The sequence below is a fragment of the Bos indicus genome, chromosome 8, assembly GCF_029378745.1.
Source record: "Bos indicus isolate NIAB-ARS_2022 breed Sahiwal x Tharparkar chromosome 8, NIAB-ARS_B.indTharparkar_mat_pri_1.0, whole genome shotgun sequence".
In the NCBI taxonomy this organism is placed as follows: Eukaryota; Metazoa; Chordata; class Mammalia; order Artiodactyla; family Bovidae; genus Bos; species Bos indicus.
In genome coordinates this window covers 39,504,589-39,531,643 of record NC_091767.1, presented here as the reverse complement: position 1 = coordinate 39,531,643, position 27,055 = coordinate 39,504,589, and the positions used below count along the sequence as shown (strand labels likewise).

Sequence of the window (27,055 nt, the reverse complement as noted above, 5' to 3'; positions counted from 1 at the left end):
CATGCTTATTCCTAAACCTGAGACATGAGACTGCACTAAGACCAAAGTCTGCCACCCTTGAAACTGAAAGGGTTGGTCATCCCACAGGTATATGCCCTGTTTGGAGGAGTGAAACAAAATAGGGGTTCCATTAGGAAGAAAGAGAAAATGAGTGCTGTAGGTAATCAATACTATTCACCAACCACTATTAGTAAATTACCAAGTTCAAACCTCACTCTTTCCCCCTCATCCTATTTTCTCTAATCTTGAGGCATTCCAAGGTTCTATTGGGAAACTAATTTGGGGTGGGGATGTCTTTTCTGTTGTCTTTTAGACTTAGTTGGTTTCACTATCAATCTGCTTTATATCTTCCAATAATTTCTCACTTTGGGGAGGTCTAACAATATACCCCTTTCCTTTCCATGTTTGCCTTGAACTCATCTTTATGTTTGTATTTCTTCTATCATTCTTGCTTGATGTTGGGAGTAAGACGGAACACTAGCATTTGGCTAGCCCTCTTGAACTGGAGGTCAACATACCTCAAAACTCAGGATTTTCTGACCTCTTATGCTTGACCCAATTATTTGGATTAAAACTCTCCAGAGTAGGTCTCCAAGTGTTGGTCTAAAGACTGGTGCCAATCTGTATACTATCAGTCTACAACTAGTCTAAAATTTAGAAATTTTTTTATAGTGACATTTCTAGGACATCAAGCACATGATCAGTGGACTCTGTTTTTTGAACAGGAGAGACAACTTTAGGAGGTGTTGAACTCACTTGGTGAGTTGCATGTGTTATGAGCTGCATACTACTCATGCTGCTGCTGCTAAGCTGCTAAGTCGCTTCAGTCGTGTCCGACTCTGTGCGACCCCAGAGACGGCAGCCCACCAGGCTCCCCCGTCCCTGGGATTCTCCAGGCAAGAACACTGGAGTGGGTTGCCATTTCCTTCTCCAATGCATGAAAGTGAAAAGTGAAAATGAAGTCGCTCAGTCGTGCCCAACTCTTAGCGATCCCATGGACTGCAGCCTACCAGGCTCCTCCATCCATGGGATTTTCCAGGCAAGAGTACTAGAGTGGGGTGCCATTGCCTTCTCCGGCATACTACTCATAGCACATACCTAACACCTATAGTTATGTAGCCTGACACATATAATTAGGCTATATAATGTTCCAGCATTGACTGGGAAAACAAAGCATCAAACGAAATCTGGCCTTTCATCACAGAAAATTTGAGAAGCCTGATCTATATACAATTTGAATATTCTCAGTTTGGTAAATAAATTTATTTACCCACTCAAATATAATACCATGGCTGGATTTTTGTATTTAATATGCAGATTGAAGATTTCTAATCCCTTTTCTATGAAAAAAACTTTCCCCCTAAATGTTTTCTAACTCAATTATGTTACCTAAATGAAATGAAATGAAATGAAATGCCTTGATGTAGCAATTGTTATGGACTCAAAGCTACTGGAGTTTGGTGCCTTCAACAGCAGTAAATGTTGAACTACCTCAGAGGAATTATTATTTTTATTTTTTGTGCAGCGAAGCTGTTAATGCACCTTCTCCTGGATTTCTGAGTCCTAACTACTTGACTGGGGCTCCTAAAACCTCACTTGCTGTTATCTTACCATCACCCTTGGTTTTTCATTTTGGTTTCCAACTTGATCTTCAGCTCATCCGTTTCTAGAATTGCTTTTTCTACTCTGCTTTCCTGATTCTCTTCCAAGGTAGCCTGGAACTGACTCAGGTTTTTCATTTTGTTTCAGTCTCTTCCCTTGCAGTCTTCAACTCATTCCTTTTTCTCTCTGAGCACACCTCTTCATTCTCTTCTTCTGAACCATAAGTATAGTGCCTTGTTCTCTCACCTAGGTACAGGCAGTTATAAAATAATATTTGTTAATATTTATTACCAGCTTTCTATGTGCAAAGCTTTTGCTAGTTGCTTAACACATATTGTATCACTCAAAGGTAGGTTTTTTTACCTTCACAAAGGTCATACAGGGTCATACAGCTTGTAAGTAGCAGAGCCAGGAGTTGAACCTAGATAGATAAACTCAAGCCCGGATAGCATTAGAGTCCAGCTGAGGAGTCCTTTCCATTCAGGTTTGGCAAATGCATCATGTTTTTGTGGAAAAAGGAAGTTATGTTCTCTTTCAATGTGAAAAGTAAAAGTATTAGTCACTCAGTCATGTCTGACTCTTTGTGACCCATGGACCATAGCCCACCAGGCTCCTCTGTCCGTGGGATTCTCCAGGCAAAAATACTGGAGTGGGTTGCCATTTGCTTCTTCAGGGGATCTTCCTTACCCAGGGATTGAACCCGCATCTCCTGCATTGCAGACAGATTCTTTATCATCTGAACCACCAGGGAAGTACTTGTTTTCAATACCTTTATGAAAACATCAAATAATAGTATTTATTATTGTTGGTTTTTTTTTTTCTCTCTGGCCTCAAAGCAAAATGACTGCAAACTTGCAGCTGATTTTTTTAAGTATTAAAGATGAAGATTCTTTTCTTTTTATGAGCTTATAATTTATTTCTTTGAGGCCACCATCCTAAATAAATATATTTTGAGTAAAAGCCTGAGACTACTTTCTTTATTCCCATCTAGTTGCATTTCATCAAGTAGAAGAGTTATATATATTATATATATATATATATATATATATATATAATATTAAGTAATCTTGGTGTTGATCCCTAGGATACAACTAGTGTTAAAACTTCCTCCATTTCTATAATTAGAGGATCATTTAACTTACTTATTTCATGTTTAATTGTTTTTTTATCCTTGCTCTAATTGCTTGAGAATCCCAAGTGCTGTTTTTAAAAAATGTCTCTGGTAGAAGAATTGAAAGAGACACATGTTTTCCAGTGTTCATTGCAGCACCGTTTTCAACAGCTAGGACATGGAAGCAACCTAGATGTCTATCAGCAGACAAATGATTAAGAAAGTTGTGGTACATATACACAATGAAATATTACTCAGCTATTAAAAAGAACACATTTGAATCAGTTCTAATGAGGTGGATGAAACTGGAGCCTATTATACAGAGTGAAGTAAGTCAGAAAGAAAAACATCAATACAGTATATTGACACATATATATGGAATTTAGAAAGATGGTAACGACGACCCTATATGCAAGACAGTAAAAGAGACACAGATATAAAGAACAGACTTTTGGACTCTGTGGGAGGAGGCGAGGGTGGGATGATTTGAGAGAATAGCACTGAAACATGTATATGTGAAATAGATCACCCGGTCCAAGTTTGATGCCTGAAACAGGGCACTCAAAGCCAGTGCACTGGGACAACCCAGAGGGATAGGGTGCGGAGGGAGGTGGGAGGGGGTTTGGGATAGGGGACACATATACGCCCGTGGTTGATTCATGTCATTGTATGGCAAAAACCACCACAATATTGTAAAGTAATTAGCCTCCAATTAAAATAAATTAAAAAAAAAAAAGTGTCTCTGGTAGAGAATGTTATTAAAAGCTTCCAAAAATGTAAATATATGTTTATTTGTTCTCTTTAATGTGCATTCTGTTGGATAAGATGACTTTTCTTGTGTTGCTTTGGAAGACAATTGATGATATTAGATATTTACCCCTTTTTAACGTTTATTTCTTTGAGTTATCATAGGCTTTAAATTTTTTAAGTTCTTTCATCTGGGAAAAGAGTATATTGAATATTTCTTTGTGTATTACTACCCTCCTCCAACATGACACACAATTCTTGACATATTTATTAAGTAGTGTAAAGGTAGAATTCTAAGGAAGAAAAAAATACCAAGGAAAAGAACAAAACATATTCATGATTAATTTTCCACTAGATTACCATCGGACTGTATGTGCTTCTCAGCTTCATCTAACACCCTGTGGTTTCCCTGTTGCAAAGGGGAGAGTTAAGGTAATTTTAGATCCAGTTAGCCAGAGGAATTAGCTAGTTCCTAATATATGTATGAGCCGGACTTCTGAACTCCTTTCTTGCACCAAGTTGTTAACTCAAAGAGAAAATTATGTAAGATGACTTAGCAGCAGCAGCATAGGGGGAAAAAACCTTGAGAGACCAGTTAAGTATGGGAAATACTTTAGTCTGGGAAGAATAATTAGTTCCAAATTAACCTGGACTTGAGAAATTAAGCTAGGAACAATAAAGTGGTCTGCAGGTATGTCGTTCTAAAAAGCATAGCCATCTAGAATTTTTTTTTTTTTTACTAAAACTCTCAGAGAAAAATACAAAGGAGAGGTACATTTAATTTAGATTCAGAGAAAATGGGCACAGACTTTCTCAGTTTAAGAGATATGTAAGAAGGAGAGTAAAAAGGAAAATGTCAAACTCTTGGATATTTAAAACCATACTTAGTTGGTATAGAGGTGAAGTCAGAGAAAGAATTACAGTCCAGTGAAGGATTACTGTTATAAATTGCTCCCACGGTGCTAGTCCACAAAATTCCAGGCCAGGGTAAGACAGGAAATTTGAAAACAGTTCTATTTTCTACAATTAGTGCAATCAGCTCTTTCTCTGAGTTTGTAGCAATATTTGTCTTTAAGTGAAATAAAAATATGTAGGGCAGTGCCTAGTACAGAATCAGTATTCAAATTCCTTCCCCTTTTCAGGGACAAATGAATAATTGGCCACTTTTCTATTAAAAGCTATTAAACTTACAAAATGCAGTGAACGGAGTCTCTTCAGATAGTGTAGTATCCCTCTTTTCTCTGGCGTGGCCAGATGATGACCAGGGTACCAAGAGTGACTCTTTGATAGAGTCTATAAATATCTTCCAGCCAGCTCTCGCACAGGGATCCTGACCTCTGATCTGTGGTAGTATGCCTGTGAAGATCCCTACTATGCTACCGGAGGCGGGGGGGGATGAGGGGGGCAGGAATTAGTGGTTTCTGAACTATTTAATCAGATCAAGAGGTTTTAGTTGGTCTTTCATGGATTTTGTGGTTTAGGGCATGTGTATGCTCTGGGCCTAATAATTATTCCTGTCATGCCTTTCCTCTTCCACAAACCAGTTCAATATCTGTAGTGTACCTGCTTTATATCAGGTTCTGTGCATAGCACTAGGATTACAAAGATGAATATTTCGTAGTTTGTGCCCTCTAGGAGGTTAGAGTCTTGGAAGAGCCATATGGACACAGAAAGACATCACCCTGGTTTTACAATGTGATGAGTGTAATAATCAAGATGCAGAAGTTACCATAGGAATTTAGAGGTACCACCACCAAACTCAAATTGGAGATCAATGACAGCTTCCTAGAGGAAGTGATTTCTAAGGCAAAACTTAAGGGAAGAATTGGAGTTGGTGACATTAAAGGAGGGAAATTGAGCTTCAATTTTCTTACGTATAAAATGAGAATCATATCGCCTGCCTCTTAAGACTTTTGTAAGGACTAATTAAAACACATATGTAAAACATTTAGCAGAATCCTGTTACATACTGAACACTTAGAGACATTGTGGTAATGGTGGTGGTGATGATGATGATCAAGATAATGACTGAATCGAGTTAGGGGCAACAACCTAAACAGACAGAGAAGTTCTTTTAATACCTTGCATTTCACACTCATTCCCACATCATCTTTAGTTGTAGTGTGAGAATTTCTCACTGCAGTGGCTTCTCTTGTTGCAGAGCACAGGCTCCAGAGTGTGGGCTCAGTAGTTGTGGCACATGGACTTACTGGCTCTGCAGCGTGTGGAATCTTCCCGGAACAGGGATCGAACCCCACATCCCCTGCATCAGCAGGCAGATTCTTATCCACTGTACCATCAGGAAAGTCCAGAATTGTTTTTTTAACTAGACCCTGGTTCTGCTACCTGGAAATGGCTTGCAAGTCATTTCCTCCACAGTTCCTGGCTCTGCTCTCTGATAGGCATCCATACTTTCCATTGCTTGCCTTGACCTCTTCTGGAAAGGATGTTAGAGAGTGTGTTCTCTGAACAATTTTTTTTCTGTCTGCTTTCTGTCTAGTGAAGGAGGCCAAGAGGCCTTTTTCATATTTTGAACAGTATCTATCATATTTAGTTTTACCTGGTGGCTACTTTTTCCATTACAACTGTCTCAGTAATTTGTGTTTTATATAACTTGACTTAACTCCATGTTTTGAAAAACTTACTGTAGATTCTTTTGGGGACATACCACTCTTTTGGACTGAATCAGTGCTAATTTGGGAATGTCTTATCAGGCTGCTGGGAGGCCCAGGTACATTTTTGTCCCACTGAGGGATCTACTCTGTATTACCTCACATCTTTCTGAGGTCCCAACAAAAATTTCACAGCCCCATCCTTGATTTGACCTGGATCCTGAGGCTATTTCTTAATTTGAAACCCATTTACTGCCTTGAAAAAGCTACACATGAAAAACAATTTCACTTTGCAACTTAGCAAATTCTGGCCCTACTAGATTCTATATAAATTCTTCCTGAAAACTGGCCAGTTCTTTTCCGAGTTCTTCTCTTTCTTGAGGTGGCTTATTTATCTGCAGCAGCTAGTAAGAACCATTTGATACTTTCAGTATTCTTCCTAAAAATCTCTTTACTCAAGTCCCAATGTTCATTGGGTACATCTTCTGTATTCTAAGTTATCATAGCTGTGCTTTTACCAAATATTTTTCCACCACAAAACATGGGTCACATTTCTGAAGCTAAGTGCCACATTTTTAGTTTTTGTTATAGTAGTACCACACTTCTAGGTATCTATTTTCTATTGACACAAATATGTTTCAGGACAAAGAATGACGGATCTCATAAGCATTCAAAATAAGCATTTATGTAGTTGTAGGTGACTATGTAGTTACCTGATTCAGGTTAAGCTTAGGTGATCTTGGCTGTGCTTACTCATATTTGTTGGAGGTCACCAGCCTCCTCTAGAATATTCTTGGCTGGGATGACTGATGTAATTTAGTGTACTTCATGTGCCTTTTATCCTCCAGAAATGTGGGAATGTTCTCATGGGAGTCATAAAGATGCATGAGCCAGAGCAGTCTTCCTATACATAGACTAGGATGGATAACTTGTATGGATATAAATAGATGAATAACTTATAGACCTAAATATGAAATCAGAACTAGAAAGCCTCTAAAAGAACATGGAAAGACGTTTTCAAATCATAAAATTAAAAAAATTGATAAATTTCACTTTATTAAAATAAAAAAATTCTGATCATCAAAAGATAGCATTAACAGGAATTCATTGGTGGTCAGTACTTTCACTGCTGGGGCCCAAGTTCCATCACTCGTAGGTGAACTAAGATCCTACAAGCGTCACTGTGCAGCCAAAATAAGATACCATTAAGAAAATGAATAAATAAACCAGATTGGGGGAAATATTTGAGGTGTATGTATTCGACAAGATTTGTATCCAGAATGTGTAAAGAACTAGAAATCCACAATAGAAACAAAAAGCCCATTTTAAAATAGGCAAAAGACTTGGTAAGACTTTCAAGGAGATATAGGAATGATCGGGTGAAAAGATACTCAAATATCATTCGTTGTCAGAGTAAAATTCATAAGAAAACCAATCAGAACAGCTTAAATAAAAACAACTCAAAATGGTGCAACCATTTCAGAGAATTGTTCATCAGTTTCTTGTAAGGTTTAACCTACTATTAAAGCAGTTCAGTTTGAAGAAAAAAAAAAAGAAAAAGAGATATTCTCTATTACACTGAAGGCCTCTAGACTAAATCTGAAGAAGTTAATTCACCTCGCATTAGATGGGTATTTCCAAAAGAATTTTTATCTAGTGTGTGATTTTTCTGTGAAGATGGTTTGGGTTGGGATTTTCAGCAGCTGTGTCTTAAAGAGAAGTGGTCATATGTCTGTGTGGTTACTCCTTTTTCTACAATACACCTTATGGCTTGAAGGGGAAGCTAGATGTTTCAAGAACACGGAAACTACTGCTTCCTCTGCCTTAACTTATTTTTTAATTACAAAAGTAACATTCTTTAAATGTTGAAATAATACGGAAGTGTATAAAAATTAAATGGCAAGTCTCCTTCTCCTTTTTCTTTAACGATCTCAGTCTCAGAGGCAGCACTGTCACAGTGTGGTGTGATTCCCTCCATAGCTTTTATCTTATTTCTAAGTATATATAATCGTATATGCATATCACAGTTTTGTTGTGTTTTTTCCACACAAATGGGAACAACCATGTATCCAATTATGCAGCTTGATTCACACCTTTTTCCAGTGAACATCATCTTGATTTTTTTCAGAAATTTGGGAGAATTTATTGAGATTTGGGAAGATTTATTGAAATTTGGGAGAATTTATTGAGATTTTTCCCCCCAAAAGAATCTGAGTAAAGGACACGGGCGTAGGTAGTTGTGTCTTTTCCTTTTTCCTCCCTCTTTCCTTCCCTCCCTTTCTGTCTCTCTCCCTTTCTTTCTTTTCTTCTTTCTTCCTCTCTCCCTTTCTCTCTTTCTTTCTGTTAATTCCAAGGAGCTGGAATGAAATATTAGGAAGAATATTATAGAGGAGGGCAAACCGATACAAACCAGGATCTTTGGGCTGACTAGTTCAATGGACCCGGGGACCAGTTTCATGGAGACTCTATCTTAGAGTCTCCATGTAGAACACACTTCAGAATTGTCCCTCTAAAATACAGAAGGCAACCCCATTTGCTAAGGGTTGCCACAAGAGGTTAATTTCCCTGCTCTTCTGGTCTACTCTGGGAGGGCTGAGAAAGCTTCTCAGCTTTGACAAAAGCTCTGGAAGAGAGCTTGAAACTGCAGCTGTTACTTGAGTTGGGTAGCCTTCAGCATGCATGGAAACTGTCCCCATAGCTGCAGCTGAGGTTAGGACCAAGAGGAGTGGCCCTAGATCCCAGAACGTTTATTACTGATATCTTTCCATAGTAGCACAGATAGATCTATGTTATTCTTTTAAGGGCTGCATGACATTCCCTGGATGTACGCTAATTAAATTAGCCATAATTAACCAAGTGTGGAATTGAGTGTGTGCTCTCTTTTTTTGCTGTTATAGTGATGTCCCTCTACCACATTATGACCAACTAGGCCAGCTGAAAGTCGTAGGTGAGGTGCCACGAAGCTACTGAAAATAGTGTGTTGAAATATCTGGCATTCTTCCCAGAGAAAGAATAAGATATCGTCTGACTGGCCCAGGTCTCTGCACAGCAAATGGAAAAATATACTGAAATGGAGCCCAAAGACAAATCTTTCCAATATTGCAATGTTTGTACCAGGAAAGCCTCCTATTTGATCAATCTATTCATTTGTAGAGTGTAAGACACTCAAAGTGTGTTATAACTTCTAAATAAATGATAATCTATATCCCTCCCAAATTATATAATCATTCATTTGGACTGTTCTTTAATGTCTATCCCCAGCTTTTGTCTCAAAAGTGTTAATATTTTCTCTCCAGTGTCTTTTAGATTTTAGGCATAAACAATCCAGTCTTGGGCATATTTATATTCTGCTCTGTTCTTACTAAAAAATATGAATAAGGAAAGCCCAATACTCTTCACAATATTAATTTGTGTTTTACCAACCAATATTAATCATTGACTGTATGCTGGTACTAGGCTCAACCCAAGGCCACAGTTATCTTTTACTTTAAGAGGCAGAATCAACATTCAAACCTGGGCCCAACTGACCTCAAAGCTTCTAGTTTATAATTTACCAAGATTTGTCATCTGTGAAACAAGTGATGTTATTAAATTGGGATGAACTACATTCAGAATAAGAAGTTGGCTTAAGAATGGATTCAGAACCAAATTTCCAATATTTTCTTTAAAGAATAGAAGTTCTCCCAGCCCTGAGATCAGCTGTACCTTCTTGGGTCCAGCCCTTAATGTCTCTGGAATTAACTTTATTAATCTATAAAATAGGATATTGGACTACTTTAATATTTTATTACTCTTTTCAGGGACATTTATACTGAACTGAATATATGTTGAAACTGGCAAATAAACATACTTCAGAGATCATAATGGTCATGAAGAATTTAAGATTTTTAAAACCCAATGTATGTTTGCTGCTGCTGCTGCTAAGTCACTTCAATCGTGTCCGACTCTGTGCGATGCCATAGATGGCAGCCCACCAGGCTCCCCTGTCCCTGGGATTCTCCAGGCAAGAACACTGGAATGTATGTTTAAAAGACATTATTACAAGGTTCTTAGATACAGGAATCAAAAATGCATGCTATGTGACCCGGAGTGTTTCCTAAGGAGTTTATGCGCATCACCTCATTTAACCCTCACAAAATAACTGAGTTAAATTACATTATTATGATCCCCATTTTTTAGTGATAGCAACTGACACCTGAAGATATTAAATAGTATACTGAAGGTCATATAGCTGGTAGGTTCCAGGACCAGTGCTCACCCCTAGCCTGCTAGATTCCAGAGCCCAAGTTCTTAATCTGTATTTTAAACTCTGTTCCAAAGAATAATTTAAAGTTTAATACCTGTTGCCTCCAAAGATAATTGTATTCAAATAGAGACTCTTAAAGATGCTTCTTTCACATAGTAATATACATCTAAGTTTCCTTTACATATGCATTATTTAAATTTTTTCTTGACAAATAAAAAAGGACATTCCCTTGTGGCTCTTGTGTCTGTAAGATGAGTACCCTCTGATTTTGCCCAAAGATAGAGAGGTGTCAGGTTAGAACTATTTGAGCCATTTGAGTTCTAGCCAGGCTAGAACTATTGAGAGGAGGCCAAGCCTCCTCTGAAAGGAGTTTACAAAGTTGTTGTCAGAAAAAAGCAAGCCAGAGGGAACATCAAGCCTGCTGGTAAATGAGATGGGGTGTGTAATCAAAGCTGGCTTTAGAAGACCTATTTTTAAAAGAGTTCATGGCTCACAAGAAGACTGAGTGAATGAGCAAAGCTAGTGTGACAGGAGTCTGGAGAGAGGACCTTATGGAACTTTTAGACCCTCCAGAAACCCAGATGGTATTCCCTGAGTGGAATTTTTTATAGCACTTTTAAATTGTGATACATGGTGGCAGCTTCAACATAATATCTTGGGCTCTCTCACAAGGTCGCAGGTAGGAAGAAGACGTCCATGCTTTCCTCACTTGCTCCTTTTCAGGGGCAGCTGGGTTAGTCTAGACAGAAAGAGGAAGGCATTTAGGTGTTTTCCATACCCTCTTCAGTCCTTTCCAGGAAGCTGAAAGTGACTTCAGCTCTCTACGAAGCTGGAAACCTTTTTAATTTCTGGAATGAATTTCCAGTTCAGTGGCCCGCATCTGACTGCTTGGCCTGCCAACTCCCTGGCTCTCTTGTATTATCTTTTCTCTCCTCAGATTCTTCTTCAGCCCTCAGGCCTGTCTTTCTCCGTATCCTTCTCTTGTCCCACAAACAGGGCCTGTGGGGCCAGGCTTCTGCTTGTGCCTTTATCTTAACACTCACCCACAGGAACTCAGAAGAAATGAGAAGTATCAGTCAATCTTTAGAGGTGCCCTCTGCTGGTTGTTGGCAATGCAACATCAAAATTAACGTCTGGAAATAGAGTTTCTTCGTTTAATAAAAATTTGAGTTGAAGACACTGGTAGATAGGAGAAAACACGGAGGAGAATGTTGCTATGAATTATAAAAGCTTTTAAATGCTACTGAATTGTGTTTGATTTACTGGGGCGTGCAGTAGAACAGTGGTTAACTGTGGGTGATTTTGCCCCCAGGGAACATTTTGCAGTGCCTAGAAACATTTTTGGTTGTCACAGCATAAGGTGAGAGTGTGCTACTTGCATGGGGTGGGTAGAAACAAGGGTTGCATAACAGCCCTCACCCACCCACCCCAACAGAGAATTATCTGACTCCAGTAGAGGGGGCCAAATTCAGATATGCCTGAGAATGCTCAAATCAGACTATTAGCATTCGGGGGTTTGAAAAAATTTAAAGATTACTTGAGCAGTTCCCAACCTTGGTTGCCCATAGGATCACTTAAGAAGCTTTAAAATACTGACATTTGGGTCCCATCCTTGGAGATTCTGATACAGTTTAATTTCTGGTTTGGGTGTGGTAAAAAACCAGGATTTTTTAATCTTTCCAGGTGGTTTTAATATTCAGGCAAAGTTGAGAACTGTTGATGTCATCCAAACCCCCATTGTTTTGGATAAAGCATCAAATCTTGGGAGATCAGATTTCAGTGTAACAGAGTGGCAGAACTGGAACAATATCTTGAGGAAAATACAATATCTTGAGGAAAAGATAATATGGCACTAGGGCTTCCCTGGTAGGCTCAGATGGTAAGGAGTCCATCTGCAATGCAGGAGACCTGGGTTTGATCCTTAGGTCCGGAAGATCCCTTGGAGAAGGAAATGGCAACCCACTCCAGTATTCTTGCCTGGAGAATCGCCATGGACAGAGGGGCTTGGCAGGCTACAGTCTGTAGTGTTGCAAAGAGTTGGACATGACTGAGCTACTAAGCACGGCTTGACTACACACCACACAGCAAAGCAAACACTGTGATAATATCTTATCACTTTTTTGGGGGAAAATTCTGAATCTTTTTTTATGATCTATTCGTTCTTTAATACTATCAATAATTTTTTCTAAAATGATACTTTAAAAAAAATTCAGGCTCAACAAAATGCAAATTGAAATCACGAGATGCCACTGTGCACTTATTTTATAGTATAGCTAAAAATTAAACACATACACACAACTAACAGTACTAAATGGTGATGAGAACACAGAACAAACAGAACTCTCATATGTTGCTAATGGGAATAAAAATGGTACAGCCACTTTGGAAAGAGTTGCAGAGAGTTGGAAACAACTGAGGGACTTAACACCACCACCACTTTGGAAAACAGTGTCAATTCCTTATAAGATGAAACATTTTTACCATGTGAACTAGCGTTCTCACTCTTAGGTATTTATTCAAGAGAAAAGAAAACTTACCTTCACACAATAACCTGTACATTAATGTTTACAGCGTTTTAATTCCTGATCACAGAAATAGGAGCAACCCAAATGTTCTTGAACTGGTAAATGAATTAACAAACTGTGGAATGTCCATACAATGAAAATCAGCACTAAAAGTGAACAAACTACTAATACAACAGTGTGCTTGAATCTCAAATAGATTATGGTAAGTGAAAGAAGTCAGACTCAAAAGACACATTCTGAATTACATCTATTTCTGCTTTATTGACTATACCAAAGCCTTTGACTGTGTAGATCACAATAGACTGTGGAAAATTCTGAAAGAGATGGGAATACCAGACCACCTCACCTGCCTCTTGAGAAACCTATATGCAGGTCAGGAAGCAACAGTTAGAACTGGACATGGAACAACAGACTGGTTCCAAATAGGAAAAGGAGTACATCAAGGCTATATATCGTCACCCTGCTTATTTAACTTATATGCAGAGTACATCATGAGAAACGCTGGGCTGGAAGAAGCACAAGCTGGAATCAAGATTACCGGGAGAAATATTAAAAACCTCAGATGTGCAGATGACACCACCCTTATGGCAGAAAGTGAAGAAGAACTAAAAAGCCTCTTGATGAAAGTGAAAGAGGAGAGTGAAAACGTTGGCTTAAAGTTCAACATTCAGAAAATGAAGATCATGGCATCCAGTCCCATCATTTCATGGGAAATAGATGAGGAAACAGTGGAAACAGTGTCAGACTTTATTTTTGGGGGCTCCAAAATCACTGCAGATGGTGATTGCAGCCAGGAAATTAAAAGACGCTTACTCCTTGGAAGGAAAGTTATGACCAACCTAGATAGCATATTCAAGAGCAGAGACATTACTTTGCCAACAAAGGTCCATCTAGTCAAGGCTATGGTTTTCCCAGTGGTCATGTACGGATGTGAGAGTTGGACTGTGAAGAAAGCTGAGAGCGGAAGAATTGATGCTTTTGAACTGTGGTGTTGGAGAAGACTCTTGAGAGTCCCTTGGACTGCAAGGAGATCCAACCAGTCCATTCTGAAGGAGATCAGCCCTGAGATTTCTTTGGAAGGAATGATGCTAAAGCTGAAACTCCAGTACTTTGGCCACCTCATGCGAAGAGTTGACTCATTGGAAAAGACTCTGATGCTGGGAGGGATTAGGGGCAGGAGGAGATGGGGATGGCAGAGGATGAGATGGCTGGATGGCATTACTGACTGGATGGACGTGAGTCTGAGTGAACTCCGGGAGTTAGTGATGGACAGGGAAGCCTGGTGTGCTGCGATTCATGGGGTCGCAAAGAGTCGGACATGACTGAGCGACTGAACTGAACTGAAGAAATTATGAAAAAGCCAAAATTATAGGAAGAGAAAATGGGTTAGTGGTTTGAGGGCCAGAGAGTAGGAAGAGGGGTTGAATGCAGGGGAGGCTCAAGAGGGAAGTTTGTGGGATGATGAAACTCTTCCATGTCTTGATTTTGATGGCAGTTACATGACTGTGCATTTTTCTGAACTCAAAGAATGGTATAACAGAAAGGGTCAATTTTACTGTATGTAAATTTTAAAAGTGACTAAAACAATGCATAAAAGGTGAGAAACATAGAAATATAAGAAGAAACAAAAACAATAATTTACTCTTATCCCCATATGGGGTGGCATTTGGTTAACTTATTTTCAAATCTCTCTCTCTGCATGTGGGTGAGAAACAGAAACAGACAGACAGAAGTAAATACATGTTATTCTGTGGAGTTTAACTATGCATATATTTGTGTTATAAATAGTATTACTGTTTAATTTTACTTGAATGATGCATAAAATCACACTATAAATTATGCTTTAATTTTAAAAAAATAACAAAAGCAATAGAAACGAAAGCAGAAGTCACTCAGTCGTGTCTGACTCTTTGTGACCCCATGGACTGTAGCCCACCGGGCTCCTCTGTCCTTGGAATTCTCCAGGCAAGAATGCTGGAGTGGGTAGCTGTTCCCTTCTCCAGGGGATCTTACCAAGCCAGGGATCAAACCCAGATCTCCCACATTGCTGGAGGATTCTTTACCATCTGAGCCACCAGGGAAGTCCAACAGAAACTAAGGAGTTGGTAAACTTTAGATAATGATTTTTTTCACTACAAGGAATATTTTCTAGAATCCCTCTAGGATTAAGAAAAGAAATTATGAAGAAATTACTGAATTGATAACTTGTAAAATAAAACATGCCTAAGTTTAGACAGTACAGATGTATTCTTTGTTAGGGGAAGGAGGTAATATGAATGCTTACATTTGCTCCCACCTCCCTTTGCATTTACCTTCTGATTTTTGCTGCTCGTGTGTTTAAAAAATGTACTTATTTTTAATTGACGGATGATTGCTTTACAGTATTGTGTCGGCTTCTGCCATACATCAACATGAGTCAGCCATAGGTATACATATGTCCCCTTCCTCTTGAACTTCCCTCCGCATCCCACCCTATCCCACCCCTCTAGGTTGTCACAGTTGCTCCTGTATTTTAACTTTGTTAAGAATTATAACATTTGCATTCTGGCTTACAATTATAATTCCCCCAGTTGTTTAGTTTTCTCTGTTTGTTTTTTGTTTTCCTAGGAATTTAAAAAGTTAATTAATTTAAAAATTCTGTTGAAGCATCATTAACTTACGATATTGGTTTCAGGTGCACGATTTCAGTTCAGGTGTACAGTGACTTGATTTTTTTATATGTTACAAAATGATCGCCACTGTTCAGTCTTTACTATAAAAGACTTCTATGATTGCCATTTACCCTTTTACTATGACTTTTAAAATTTTAATTAATTTATTTATTTGGCTGCATTGGGTGGGTCTTATTACAACACGTGGGATACTCATTGCATCATGTGTGATCTTCCATTGCAACGCACAGGCTCTCTAGTCACCCTGTGGCACGTGGTATCTTAGTTCCCCCACCAGGGATTGAACCCATGTCCCCTGCATTGGCAGGCAAGTTCTTAACCACTGGACCACCAGGGTAGTCCCTAGCATGACTTTTCCATTCCTAAATTTAGTTTGATTCAACTTTTGTTTGCTGGACTACATAGTTAAGTAGTTTTTTCAAGAAGAGTTTTATGGATTTGATGTGATCTGAGTTCTCTAAAATTTTGAGAAATAATATCTGCCTGTTTAAACAACACCTTTGCAGCCTGTAATATTTCTGGGTTATCCTGTCCTTAGATTTTATCAGTTTTGTTCTCTTTATATTGCTGAAGAGTTTTTTGAGACTAACTCAATTGTGTTCCCTAAAGTTGACAGTCATTTTTATCTTGATCTATCATCTTTAGTCTTAATTTTCTTAATTTCTTTGTATTTTTCTTTGGCATTAACTCAGATGATCTTTTCCTTCATGTCATCAATTCAAATTGTCTGTGTTTCCACCTTCACTAGGAATAGATTATCTTTCTCATTTTACCCCTTTTAGGAGCAACATGTTGCTGTCTATTCACTTCTCTGAAAACTAGGAGTGTGGATATGGGTATGAGGAAGACATGAGCTAGTCTGGACTGAGTACTGTTTTTATTTGGGTTCTTATATGTCCTCTGAGATTTTGTAGAACCTCAGAAGAGTAAGACCAAAAAGCTCACTTCACTTGGCCTGTGGTATATCCTACTTCCAAGGGCTCTTACTCATTCCTCTGACTCAGCACAGCACCCTGGAAAATGGGAAGGCCCAACAAGACCTTCCTGTCCTTGCAGACTGTGACTTTGACTTTTCCTAGGACTGTTTATTCATTGCTCACTTTATTTACAAATTGAGGATGATTAATGAGTTCTTATGATGCTGTTGACTTACTTTTCCTCAGCGCTATGCTTCTGTTTTTTCCTTGGTTACCAACCAAGGTTTGAAGTCTATGCCATAAGATCAATCTCCCATAAGACTGGAAGTATCCGCAGTGCTGTCTTATATTTGGTTACATGTTTGGTAAATTTATGGGTTTTCCTTTATTTTTATTGATTTCAAAAATGTTGCCAGTGAAGAGTCTACAGTCCTCCTTTGTTGTGCCATCTTTTCTGGAAATCTGTTTGTTCCACCACTTAATATCTGAGATTCGTTTTCTCATCTATACACATAGGAGGAAAGCCACCATTAAATGGTAAAAGATTAAATGAAACTTAAGAAAATTCTAGTTCTGTCTAAATTGTTTTGGGCCTGTCATCTAACAATGGCTCCCACTAGCAAATCCTATCATTTATTTGTCTGATCTCAAGAACTTAGAGGTTTGTCATCAATCAGAAGTATATCCCAGATGTTGGCAAAATTTTTCTGTGAAGGGCCATGTAGTAAATATTTTAAAATTTGCAGGCCACATAGTCTCGGTAGCAACCACTTCATGTTGCAGTATGAAGCAAGTTGTTTGTTGTTCAGCTGCTAAGTTGTGTCCAACTCTTTGTGATGCCATGGACTGCAGCACACCAGGCTCCTTTTTCATTCACTATCTCCCAGAGTTTGCTCAAATTTGTGTCCATTGAGTCAGTGATGCTATCTAACCATCTCATCCTCTGCTGCCCTCTTTCCTTTTGCCTTCAGTCTTTCCCAGCATCAGGGTCTTTTTCAATGAGTTAACTCTTTGTATAAGGTGATCAAAGAATTGGACCTTCAGTATCAGTCCTTCCAATGAATATTCAGGATTGATTTCCTTTAGGATTGACTGGTTTGATCTCCTTGCAATCCGTGAAGCTCTCAAAAGTCTTCGCCAGCACCACAATTCAAAAGCATCAATTCTTCAGGGCTCTGCCTTCTTTACAGTCCAACTCTCACAACTGTACATGACCACTGGAAAAACCGCAGCTTTGACTATATGGCAAAGAGATGTTGGCAAAGAGATGTCTCTGCTTTTTAATATACTGTCTTGGTTTGTCATAGCACTCCTTCTAAGACAAGATGTAAATGTATCAGTGGCTGTGTTTCAATAAAACTTTACTTATAGAAACTGAAATTTGAATTTCATATTTTTCTCACATGTCACAAAATATTTTCCTTTTGATTTTTTCCCCAGCTATTAAAAATGTGGAAAAAATTTATTTCCTCATGGGCCATACAAAAATGGTTAGTGGGCTATATTAAGGTCATATAAGCTCAAGGATATAATTTTCTGATCCTGGTATACCTTTAGCACTCCAGGATTTTGCTAGAGAGAATAATCTGGGTCTTCACAGCTTTTATCAAAACCCCCTTTGAGAGAAATGGATTTAGGAAATAGAACTCAAAGGACATACTGTCTATCCATTTTTCTACATTAACTTTAAATTCTGTCTTTGAGGCAAGTCCAACTCCTGAAAGGCTATTAACTTGGTCCAACTCAGCTCAACTCCAAAGAGAATCTCTTTCACTGAATTAAATTTGAATATTATGCTTTCTACTTTAATCAGTGGTTACTACAAGATAAAACAGCTTTATTTCAGCTTTTGCACTTGCAAAACAACTCCAGTAAATCACTCAGCGTCCCTGTGTAGGGTATCCTGCAAAGAATTTGTCTCAGAATTCAGTACTAGGAAAAACTCTTTCCTTTCAGACATTTCCCAGTTCTTTCTCTCAGCTAACTACATACAATTCTTACCAAGCTTTCCTCTTTACACTGGCTTCTGGGAAGCTTAAAGTCAGCTTTTATTCTCAGTCATAGCAACAGCATCATTCCAAGGCCCCTGTATAGTACCACTCCGGGGACCCTAAATTAGTCTAGTACAGACATTTAGGTGAGAAAACTGATAACTGGAAAAGTGACGGCCTTCTTTCTGAATCTGAGTCTGGACCTACTTTGAAGGCCGTCCTACATCTACCCCTTCTCCAGCTGTCTTTTCTGGTTCCCTGAAATAGATTAATATGTTCTCTTAGAAAAAGTTGGCAAAGGATAGGTTCTTAGAGGAAAATGGCAAAGGTCTCTCTAGAAGCTCATCTTGAAAGGATTCACTTTCTGTGTTGGGTTAATTGCACAGAGAAGTGTTAGGAAAAAAAAAAAAAAAAACAACTTGAGGAAGGAACACTGGTCCGAACCTGGCAGGCCATTACTCTACTTTCCCTGTGTCAAACCTAACACAGAGAGCACCTGTTATTTGCTCTAGACTCTGAGAAGCCATAGATCATACAGTTCTTTACTAGCCCATGGACCCATGACTAAGCCTGTTCAAGGTCTGGTAGTTTACAGAGAGGCACTCTATAAATTACAGGAAATAGCACTCATTGACTCATCAAGCATTTCAATAATCTGAATCTTTTAGTGATTAAGGAATAATTTTCAGTGATGTTTGGACTAATTTGGACTAACGTCTCCAGAGTTCAGAAGGTAGTAGGATTAAAAAACAACAACAACAACAACCATACTTCTCTATCCACATCTACTTTGAATAAACACTGTCTCCACGTCTGGGTGCAAGGCTACCTTTTTTTTTCCTTCCCCTCAGAAACACCCTGCTGTCTGTCCTGAGCCCTTTCCCAGTGGGACTCTGATTGGGTGCTCTGAATTAGAGACCAGGCCTTCTTTACTTCCAGCTACCTAGGTCTGCTGTCAGGAGGTCAAAAGTAGAAATGTGATTGGTTTTTCCACTTCTGGGACTTGTCAAATGCCTCTAGGAACTGAACATTTTTACTTATACTCCAGCTAGTTTTACTGCACAAATCAAACGGATTGGGACAGTTTAAATTGAGAGTTATAAAGGCCTTTCCCTATATGGGAGTTAGGATCATGTTCATTCTCTCTATACTATTTCCATTCCTTTGAGTCCAACAGTTTTTCTTGAACTGTTGGCATTAGTTTGCTTCATCCAGCCTATTTGTGGCACACTAATCTACCTCTTGGTCATCTAGTTCCCTACATGCTGCTGCACTGAGAGGGGCCCAAAGCCTCTATTTGAGGAAGAAGTGTATCCTATAGCGACCCTTAGACAACCAAGTAAGAACTAAAGAAATGAAGGTCTATGGGCTGTAACTCCAAGGTGGCCAGAGAATCCCTATTTTTCTATTTTCCTTTTTGGATTATCATACCTCCTTTCCATGAGTGGTGGGTCCAGGAGAACTGGGCCAAGAAGATGATTTTACCAAAATTTTCTCCAGGCCACTTAACTTGCTTCCAACCTAGGCAAATGGAATCATTTAGGTCTTCAGGTATAAAGGTGTACAGTCAGTAACCAGCTGACTCTAATAAGAATAGGCAGGTGTATGTGTGGAGCCATCTTCGTTTTTCCCTCTAGCTTCTGTGGTCAGTAGTGATGTCACTAACCTGGGGTCATCAGTCTTCAGTTTTTCTACCTTCCCCCTTTTCCTTACCCCTTCTTCTCCCTCCCTCTTCTCCCTCCTCTACCATGTAGAAACATAGCTCTCTCAATGTTTCATAATCCCTCCTAGCTGTGCTCCTCTTATATTGCCTGTCACAGTGAATGGCACCCACCTCTGTCAGAACCAAACCCCGCCTCCTCCCTGCCCACACCTTACTGTGTAGTCATCAAATCTCGTCAGTTTTACCTCATCTTTAACTCTCACATCTGTCTTCTTCTTTCCATCTCTGTTGCTGTTGTTACTCTTTAGTTGGTAAGTTATGTCTGACTCTTTTGAGACCCCGTGTATTATAGCCTGCCAGGTTCCTCTGTCCATGGGATTTCCCAGGCAAGAATACTGGAGAGGGCTGCCATTTCCTTCTCCAGGGGATCTTCCTGATCCATTGATCAAACTTGCATCTCCTGCTTGGCAGGCGGATCCTTTACCACTGAGCCACTTAGGAAACCCCTCTCTCATCTCTGTCAGCTCCCACTTCTAGTTCATTACCTCTCTTGCCCACAACAGCTTCTGTCGTGCCCTTAATCATTGACTTCAGGTCTCCTTACTCAGGAAATTCATCCCATTCCTGTAAGACAGGGTATTCTTGTCCGTACTTCTACAACATCCTCTATTTATTAATTTTATAAGTAGAATTGCCTCCTCCACTGAACAGTAAGCTCTTTTTTTCTCCTTCACCCTTGTATCTCCAGGCCCAGACCAGATCTGACACATAACAAATGCTCAATAACTCTTTGATAAGTGAATTAATGAGATATACAAAAGAAATTTGGAAAGTTATGCTTTTAACTGGAGATAGATATTGAGGCTAAGATAGTTTGTAATTTTTTTTATTTGCACAGATTTTTGAGACATTAGTAGCATTTCTACCTGTCTTTTTTTTTTAGTTATATACCACTTCAGAGAACTATTACATTTTTATAATTATGAAGTGCTTTTTTATAATCCACATTGTATTGAAAGAGACACAGGAAGAAAGCTTGCATTTTGAATTTCCTTTATTCCCCTGTGGCTTTAAATCTGACCCCTGAGGTACCAGGACCCAGACTGGCTTGATCAGATCTTGGCAGTGAAGGAGAATAGGCCCTTAGAGGAATTATCCAGCTTGCTGGATTTGCTAGGTGAGAATGGTTCTTAATAAGGATTCTAGTAAATGTTGGAAAAAGATCGGTGCTGTATAGTCAAAGTACAGATAGTAAGCCAGGAACGGGGAGGAAGATGGACCACTGCATGCACACAAGGCCTGTCAGAGATTTGGATTCAAACCAGAGCAGAAGGGATTATATGACAAGGTTAGTGAAGGGATCTCACATCTGACCCAGGACTGTGCTGTCTCTTTGATACTGGTTTATGCAGATGATAAGGAGTCTTTTAAGAGCATCAGCCCCAGGGATGCCTTTCTGGTTCTGCTGCTGCTAACTCGCTTCAGTTGTGTCTGACTCTGTGCGACCCCATAGACGGCAGCCCACCAGGCTTCCCCATCCCTGGGATTCCCCAGGCAAGAACACTGGAGTGGGTTGCCATTTCCTCCTCCAATGCATGAAAGTGAAAAGTGAAAGGGAAGTCGCTCAGTCGTGTCCGACTCTATCGACCCCATGGACTGCAGCCCACCAGGCTCCTCCGTCCATGGGATTTTCCAGGCAAGAGTACTGGAGTGGGGTTTCTGGTTCTGCCCAGTCTTAAAAGAGCCCATTCTGAGGATGGCCAGGGTTTTAAAACAGGTCTGTACAATTTGTTCTATTTTATTAGATACTGTGTTCAGATCTGCATTTATACTAATTTATTTCATATAATATACTTTCAAAAAGGTGGCACAGTAGTAAAGAATCTGCTTGCCAATGCAGGAGGTACAGAGAAGCAGATTTGGTCCCTAAGTTGGAAAAATCCCCTGGAGTAGGAAATGGCTACTCCAGTATATACAAACTGCTCCAGTATTCTTGCCTGGAAAATTCCATGGACAGAGAAGCCTGGCAGGCTACAGTCCCAGGGTATCGCAAAGAGTGGGATACAACTGAGCAACAGAGCACACATACGCTTTCAAAAAAGAGTATGAGGTGGCCTAAGATAAAAGGACAGATGCATTGTTACTAACAAGCAGTAATACAGGTTAAAAGGCAGAAATTCAAGTGAGAAGGAGAAAATTAATATTATACTAAAAAGTTGTAGTTGAAGAGAATGACACTATCAAGATCAAAGTCTGGCCCTGAGCTTTCTAGTGGCCTCAACAAAACAGGAACTACATGGATTTTGTATTTTAAAATCTTTCTGAAATAGTTATAAATTTTGGTATAGATGACAAAGAGTATCTGTTTATCAGGAGAAGAAATTTTGTGTGGGGTGTGAACTCTGAGAGTAATTTGCCGTGCTGCTGCTGCTGCTGCTGCTAAGTCGCTTCAGTCATGTCCGACTCTGTGGGACCCCATAGACGGCAACCCACCAGGCTCCTCCGTCCCTGGGATTCTCCAGGCAAGAACACTGGAGTGGGTTGCCATTTCCTTCACCAATGCATGAAAGTGAAAAGTGAAAGTGAAGTTGCTCAGTCGTGTCCGACTCTTAGCGACCCCATGGACTGCAGCCTAACAGGCTCCTCCGTCCATGGGAGTTTCCAGGCAAGAGTACTAGAGTGGGGTGCCATTGCCTTCTCTGGGAATTTGCCATAAAAACCTTTATTTAAGAGGCACTGAGCAATATAATAAAGTATTCATATGTAGTATCCTTATTAATGCTCTATCTTTTTTGTAAAGTTTGAAAACAGATGATTAAAATCTTGGTTGAATCTTGATTATGGTTACATTTCTACGTTTCTTCTTTAGGTATTTATCACTATATTGGAACATGCATTCAGAATTTTTGCATAATTTTTTATGGCTTCTATTAATATTATATCCTTATTTTATTGCTCTAAATGCTGTCTCTCAATGCTTTTTGCTATAAAATTGACATCATATACAATAATTAAACCCTTAAATTGTCATCATGAGTTTTGCTTAAGTTAGCCATATTTTGAGTAAATCTTATCACAAATCTTTGCTCAGTTGGTTTGATTCTCTTCTGTTCCTCCCATCAGTGTTTTTAGATGTTTATACCATCTTTACAAGTACATTGCTATCATTCATTCCTGCTGCACATTGCAGGTTTATGAACTTTTTGTGACTCTCAAACTGTGTATTTTCTAGATGGACTCTGCCAGTTAAACTGGGAATGTATGTACTGGTTTCAGGCAAAAGTTAATTTACAGTGAAACTCTGAAATTCCTCTTCTGTTTTCCTTGGTTTATATATATTCTGACCAGGTGACACTAACAGTGAACTGTGTTTCATAATCACACCCATTTGCCACCTCTTTTACAAATGCTTCATCACCAAGTTTTTCAAACCTCTGGCTGCTAATATTTAAATTCCTAATTGTAATCATTACAATTAGGAGACCTCATTTATTTTGTTTAAAATCCCTTGGAAACTGAGGTCTCTGAATCTTCTCTGTCAACAAAATTGTGTAATGAAATCATTTTATTTATAGATAGTTGATATCATTTTAAAATTCATTTCCTTGCAAATCTTAAATATACTTTTTCAACTTTATTACTGCTTGATTTTGGGAAAGGGAACAAAACAGTTGTGACATCAGTAGCAAAGCTGTCAAAATCTTATGTAATTTATTCTTGAATTATTAGGCACAAGTCTTACTGAAGTGTTGTATATATTTTATATTCTGCAACCAAAATATGGAATTAACATTAGCTCATTAATGGATATTTCTGGATCCATACTCAGATCCACAGGAACATGAGAACTCAGACAAAAGTGGAAGTAATAATAAGAAATATTCAATAGTTCAAAGTAGCTGATGATAACATCAGGCCCTTTGGAGGAAGGCCATGGAGATGTTTAATTAGGCTGAAGAAATATGGGTAATGAAAATGTGATTGGATATAAAGACCTTCCTAATAATGAAGGCTGTTAAGTAATAGAATCACTAATATTCTTTGTTGAAAGGATAGATACATAACTGGCTGGGATGAGTTAAGACTCCTTAAGGGGTGTTGCTACTCAAAGTGTGGTCCACAGACCAGCAACAATAGTGATACCTGTGGGCTTGTTAGAACTGTAGGCTCCACCACAAATCTCCTCAGATTCTGCATTTTAACAAGATATCCAGATTAAGATGCACATTAACATTTTGAGAAGCAGATTGCCTTACAGCACTCTTCTAAAACTTGGGTGAATATAGGAATCAACTGGGGAATTTTTTAAAATGCCAACCTCAGAGACTTTGATTGAATAGGTCTGAGATGTGGTCCTGAGAGTGGGAACTTATCCCCAGATAATTTTAATGTGCAGCAGTTTCCACTGCCTTAGAACTGTTTTGGTAGTCTATGGAAATCCACTGAAGTCCTGGACTCAGACATCCTGATTGTTTTCTTAATTGTGGTTAAAAAATACATAACACAAAGTTTACCATTTTAAATATTTTCTGTAAAATTCGTAGTAGGAAGTCAAGAGATACCTGGAGTAATAGGCAAGTTTGGCCATGGAGTGCAAAATTAAGCAGGGCAAAGGCTAAGAGACTTTGCCAAGAGAATGCACTGGTCATAGCAAACACCCTCTTCCAACAACACGAGAAAACTCTATACATGGACATCACCAGATGGTCAATACCAAAATCAGATTGATTATATTCTTTGCAGCCGAAGCTCTATACAGGCAGCAAAAACAAAACCGGGAGCTGACTGTGGCTCAGATCATGAACTCCCTATTGCAAAATTTAGACTTAAATTGAAGAACGTAGGGGAAAGCACTAACCCATTCAGGTATGACCAAAATTAACTTCCTTACGATTATACAGTGGAAGTGACAAATAGATTCAAGGGATTAGATCTGATAGAGTGCCTAAAGAACTATGGACAGAGGTTCGTGACATTGTATAGGAGGCAGGGATCAAGACCATCCCCAAGAAAAAAAAAAAATGCAAAAAAGGCAAAATGGTTGTCTGAGGAGGTCTTACAGATAGCTGAAAAAAGAAGAGAAGCAAAAGGCAAAGGAGAAAAAGAAAGATGTACCCATTTGAATGCAGAGTTCCAAAGAATAGCAAAGAGAGATAAGAAAGCCTTCCTCAGTGATCAGTGCAAAGAAATAGAGGAAAGCAATAGAATGGGAAAGACTGAGATTTCAAGAAAATTAGATGTGCCAAGAGAATATTTCATGCAAAGATGGGCTCAATAAAGGACAGAAATGGTATGGACCTAACAGAAGCAGAAGATATTAAGAAGAAGTGGCAAGAATACACAGAAGATCTATACAAAAAAGATCTTTATGACCCAGATAACCATGATAGTGTGATCACTCACCTAGAGCCAGACATCCTAGATTGCGAAGTCAAGTGGGCCTTATGAAACATCGCTACAAACAAAGCTAGTGGAGGTGATGGAATTCCAGTTGAGGTATTTCAACTGGAAGTGCTGCACTCAGTATGCCAGCAAATTTGGAAAACTCAGCAGTGGCCACAGGACTGGAAAAGGTCAGTGCTCATTCCAATCCCAAAGAATGGCAATGCCAAAGACTGTTCAAACTATCGCAAATTGCACTCATCTCACACGCCAGCAAAATAATGCTCAAAATTCTCCAAGCCAGGCTTCAACATGAACCATGAACTTCCAGACGTTCAAGCTAGTTTAGAAAAGGCAAAGGAACCAGAGATCAAGTTGTCAACATCCATTAGATCATCCAAAAAGCAAGAGAGTTCCAGAAAAAACATCTACTTCTGCTTTATTGACTATGCCAAAGCCTCTGACTTGTGTGGTTCACAACAAACTGTGGAAAATTCTTCAAGAAATGGAAATACCATACCACCTTACCTGCCTCCTGAGAAATCTGGATGCAGGTCAAGAAACAATAGTTAGAACTGGACATGGAACAACAGACTGGTTCCAAGTTGGGAAAGGAGTATGTCAAAACTGTATATTGTCACCCTGTTTATTTAACTTACATACAGAGTAATTCATATGAAATGCTGGGCTGGATGAAGCACAAGCCAGAATCAAGATTGCTGGGAGAAATATCAGTAACCTCAGATTTGCAGATGACACCACCCTTATGGCAGAAAACAAAGAAATTAAAGAGCCTCTTGATGAAAGTGAAAGAGGAGAGTGAAAAGCTGCCTTAAAACTCAACATTCAGAAAACTAAGATCATGGCATCTGGTCCCATCACTTCATGGCAAGTAGGTGGGGAAACAATATTTTTGGGGGCTCCAAAATCACTGCAGATGGTGACTGTATCCAAGAAATTAAAAGACGCATGCTCCTTGGAAGGAAAGCTATGACCAACCTAGACAGCATATTAAAAAGTGGAAATATTACTTTGCCAATAGTCCGTATAGTCAAAGCTATGGTATTTCCAGTAGTGATGTATGGATTGAGAGTTGAACCATAAAGAAAGCTGAGCACTGAAGAATTGATGCTTTTGAACTGTGGTGTTAGAGAAGACTCTTGAGAGTTCCTTGAATTGCAAGGAGATCATACCAGTCTGTCCTCTTTAGGGCTGAATATTCAGTCAATCCTGAATATTCATTGGAAGGACTGATGCTGAAGCTGAAACTGCAATCCTTTGGCCACCTGATGGGAAGAACTGACTCACTGGAAAAGACCCTGATTGTGGGAAAGATTGAAGGCAGGAGGAGAAGGGGATGACAGAGGATGAGATGCATGGATGGCATTAATGACTCGATGGACAGGAGTATGAGCAAGCTCTGGGAGTTGGTGATGGACAGGAAAGCCTGGCATGCTGCAGCTCATGGGGTTGCAAACAGTTGGACGGGACTAAATGACTGAACTGAACTGAAGTACTTTCCAATGGTGTGTAATTATCACCACTATCCATTTCCAGAAATTTTTAATCACCTCAAAGAGAAATTCT

The 27,055-nt window shown here is 39.1% G+C and overlaps 1 protein-coding gene across 1 annotated transcript in view; it reads left to right on the top strand.

The window, feature by feature from the left end:
* The window catches only part of RCL1 (RNA terminal phosphate cyclase like 1), a 194,802-nt gene that overhangs the window by 151,281 nt on the left and 16,466 nt on the right, over positions 1-27,055 (top strand). The gene's annotated exons all lie outside the window — the stretch shown is intronic.